This window comes from Oncorhynchus gorbuscha, unplaced genomic scaffold (genome assembly GCF_021184085.1).
Source record: "Oncorhynchus gorbuscha isolate QuinsamMale2020 ecotype Even-year unplaced genomic scaffold, OgorEven_v1.0 Un_scaffold_5969, whole genome shotgun sequence".
NCBI classification, from domain to species: Eukaryota; Metazoa; Chordata; class Actinopteri; order Salmoniformes; family Salmonidae; genus Oncorhynchus; species Oncorhynchus gorbuscha.
The window spans coordinates 13,376-17,500 of record NW_025749664.1 but is presented as its reverse complement, the minus strand read 5'-3'; the positions used below and the strand labels follow the sequence as shown (position 1 = coordinate 17,500).

Genomic DNA, 4,125 nt, shown 5'->3' with positions numbered 1-4,125 from the left:
AGGGTGCCATTTGGGATGCCAGACATTGAGATAATTAGTAGTCATTAGATAACGGCCATATGTGCCCTTTTTTGTAATGATGTTAAATGAGCTCTTGGGTCGTCATTACTTCTGGGATCCATACAGGACTGTTGTCTTATGGAATGGTAATGTACGTAGATGGGCTGCAGCCTATCAAATAAATACACGGAGTAAACGGTGTCCCGTGGAGCTTTGTCATTGATGTGCTTCCCACTGTCATGTTCAGACAACTTGAACACTCCATATGATGTGCATCACATGCGCGTGCGCTTACACTATAATCACAGCCCTCTTATCCAGGGTATTACTCTTCCCACAGTCTCACTAGAGACTCACAAACCATCCCATCAAACGTTTGTGAGGCTCTCTACCCCTCCAGCAAGTCCTCTGCTCCTTCTCTCCAATCTGCTCCTTCTCTCCAATCTGCTCCTCTGTCCTTCTGCTCCATCAGTCTGCTCCATCAGTCTGCTCCATCACTCCGTTCCTATTATTATCCATAAACCTGTAAGTCACCTCAGCAGGGACCTCACGTGTGTATTCATCAAGCCTCTCTCTCTTTCTCTCTCTGCCTCTTTCTCTTCCTCTCTCACTCTTCCTCTCTCTCTCTTCCTCTCTCACTCTTCCTCTTTTTCTCTCTGTCTCTGACTCTTTTTCTCTCTGCCTCTTTCTCTTCCTCTCTCACTCTTCCTCTTTTTCTCTCTGCCTCTCTCTCTTTCTCTCTCTGCCTCTTTCTCTTCCTCTCTCACTTTTCCTCTTTTTTCTCTCTGTCTCACTCGTTTACTATCTCTCTCTATCTCTCTCCCCCCCTTTCTCTCTGCCTCTGCCTCTCTCTCTGCCTCTTTCTCTCTCTGCCTCTCTCTCTGCCTCTCTCTCTCTCTGCCTCTTTCTCTCTCTGTCTCACTCTTTTACTATCTCTCTCTATCTCTCTCCCCCCTTTCTCTCTTTCTCTCTCTGCCTCTGCCTCTCTCTGCCTCTTTCTCTCTCTGCCTCTCTCTCTGCCTCTCTCTGCCTCTCTCTCTGCCTCTCTCTCTCTGCCTCTTTCTCTCTCTGTCTCACTCTCTGCCTCTCTCTCTGCCTCTCTCTCTGCCTCTCTCTCTCTCTGCCTCTCTCTCTCTCTGCCTCTCTCTCTCTGCGTCTCTCTCTGCCTCTCTCTCTCTCTGCCTCTTTCTCTCTCTGTCTCACTCTTTTACTATCTCTCTCTATCTCTCTCCCCCCCTTTCTCTCTTTCTCTCTCTGCCTCTGCCTCTTTCTCTCTCGGCCTCTCTCTCTGCCTCTCTCTCTCTGCCTCTTTCTCTCTCTGCCTCTTTCTCTCTGCCTCTTTCTTCCTCTCTCACTCTTCCTCTTTTTCTCTCTGTCTCACTCTTTTACTATTTCTCTCCCCCCTTTCTCTCCCACTCCCTGTTCGGTACTGAGACATGGCCGATTGGTTTTGAAGTCGGGATGCTAGATGGTTCTTTCACTCTCTCCGTCTCTCTCTGTCTCTCTCTCTGTCTAGCTCTATTTCTATCTATATCTCTCCCTCTCTCCCTCCATCTCTCCACAGCTAGTCGAGGCCAGGTCGTGAGTCCTTATTGAGCGCCATCTCTCCCTCCATCCCTCCATCTCTCCACAGCTAGTCGAGGCCAGGTCGTGAGTCCTTATTGAGCTCCATCTCTCCCTCCATCCCTCCATCTCTCCACAGCTAGTCGAGGCCAGGTCGTGAGTCCTTATTGAGCTCCATCTCTCCCTCCATCCCTCCATCTCTCCACAGCTAGTCGAGGCCAGGTCGTGAGTCCTTATTGAGCTCCATCCCTCCATCTCTCCACAGCTAGTCGAGGCCAGGTCGTGAGTCCTTATTGAGCTCCATCTCTCCACAGCTAGTCGAGGCCAGGTCGTGAGTCCTTATTGAGCTCCATCTCTCCCTCCATCTCTCCACAGCTAGTCGAGGCCAGGTGAGTCCTTATTGAGCTCCATCTCTCCACAGCTAGTCGAGGCCAGGTCGTGAGTCCTTATTGAGCTCCATCTCTCCATCTCTCCACAGCTAGTCGAGGCCAGGTCGTAAGTCCTTATTGAACTCCATCTATTTTAATTGGTAGCTCTTCCCTTTGAAATGCAGGCAGTGATTAGATGTCAGAGATCCTTAAGCCTCCTCGTTATCGCTCATGGTAACACTACGTACGGTTCTCCCCTCACTCCGGGGTGTGTGTGTGTGTGTGTGTGTGTGTGTGTGTGTGTGTGTGTGTGTGTGTGTGTGTGTGTGTGTGTGTCGGGGTGGAGGCGATGGTTGTAATTCTCCTCACTTGGCATGCTGAAGTTCAGTTTGGCGTTGGTATCGCACACAAGCACACATACACTCGACACACTTGTAAAAAAGTAATGTGATTTCCTGATCGGAGATGTGTTCTCTGATAAGATTCAAGACGGGTTCTTTTTAATTAGACTGAAGAACAGAAGAGAAGAGAAGGAGACATAAGTAGATAGATACAGACACACACACACACACACCCCCCCCCCCCCCCCCCCACACACACACACACACACACACACACACACACACACACACACACACACGCTCCACTTCAAAGAGACTGGCTTAACCTGGGAAAGATTGAAAGGGGGCAGACTGTTCTAAAACATTCAATATGACGAGCTCATAAGAGGCTGGTATGTCAGAGTAACTTCTCTTTCTAATCTTCACTCATTTCTTTTGAAGGCAAAAGGGGGGGGGAGTGGCCTTATTTCTTCAAATTGAGAGATTTATGGGTATGAATTGGGACGGCTCAAGTCTTGATGAAAACATTTAAAAGGATCAAATGTAGATATGCGTTATTATTAAAGAGCAGAGATGATGTAGCTATCACTATGTCAGGTGTCATTAAAGAGTAGAGATGATGTAGCTAGCACTATGTCAGGTGTCATTAAAGAGCAGAGATGATGTAGCTAGCACTATGTCAGGTGTCATTAAAGAGCAGAGATGATGTAGCTAGCACTATGTCAGGTGTCATTAAAGAGCAGATATGATGTAGCTATCACTATGTCAGGTGTCATTAAAGAGTAGAGATGATGTAGCTAGCACTATGTCAGGTGTCATTAAAGAGTAGAGATGATGTAGCTAGCACTATGTCAGGTGTCATTAAAGAGTAGAGATGATGTAGCTAGCACTATGTCAGGTGTCATTAAAGAGCAGAGATGATGTAGCTAGCACTATGTCAGGTGTCATTAAAGAGCAGAGATGATGTAGCTAGACTATGTCAGGTGTCATTAAAGAGCAGAGATGATGTAGCTAGCAAAGATGATGTAGCTATGTCAGGTGTCATTAAAGAGCAGAGATGATGTAGCTATCACTATGTCAGGTGTCATTAAAGAGTAGAGATGATGTAGCTATCACTATGTCAGGTGTCATTAAAGAGTAGAGATGATGTAGCTAGCACTATGTCAGGTGTCATTAAAGAGCAGAGATGATGTAGCTATCACTATGTCAGGTGTCATTAAAGAGCAGAGATGATGTAGCTAGCACTATGTCAGGTGTCATTAAAGAGTAGAGATGATGTAGCTAGCACTATGTCAGGTGTCATTAAAGAGTAGAGATGATGTAGCTAGCACTATGTCAGGTGTCATTAAAGAGTAGAGATGATGTAGCTATCACTATGTCAGGTGTCATTAAAGAGTAGAGATGATGTAGCTAGCACTATGTCAGGTGTCATTAAAGAGCAGAGATGATGTAGCTAGCACTATGTCAGGTGTCATTAAAGAGCAGAGATGATGTAGCTATCACTATGTCAGGTGTCATTAAAGAGTAGAGATGATGTAGCTAGCACTATGTCAGGTGTCATTAAAGAGCAGAGATGATGTAGCTAGCACTATGTCAGGTGTCATTAAAGAGTAGAGATGATGTAGCTATCACTATGTCAGGTGTCATTAAAGAGTAGAGATGATGTAGCTAGCACTATGTCAGGTGTCATTAAAGAGTAGAGATGATGTAGCTAGCACTATGTCAGGTGTCATTAAAGAGCAGAGATGATGTAGCTAGCACTATGTCAGGTGTCATTAAAGAGTAGAGATGATGTAGCTAGCACTATGTCAGGTGTCATTAAAGAGTAGAGATGATGTAGCTAGCACTATGTC

The 4,125-nt window shown here is 46.0% G+C and overlaps 1 protein-coding gene across 1 annotated transcript in view; it reads left to right on the top strand.

Moving 5' to 3' along the window:
• The window catches only part of LOC124029278 (UPF0462 protein C4orf33 homolog), a 6,082-nt gene extending 5,881 nt beyond the window's left edge, over positions 1-201 (top strand). Inside the window, exon 4 of the mRNA XM_046341046.1 lies at positions 1-201. This exon is cut by the window's left edge and continues 718 nt beyond it. The gene's annotated coding sequence lies outside the window, so the exon portion shown is untranslated.
• The last annotated feature ends 3,924 nt before the right edge of the window (positions 202-4,125 follow it).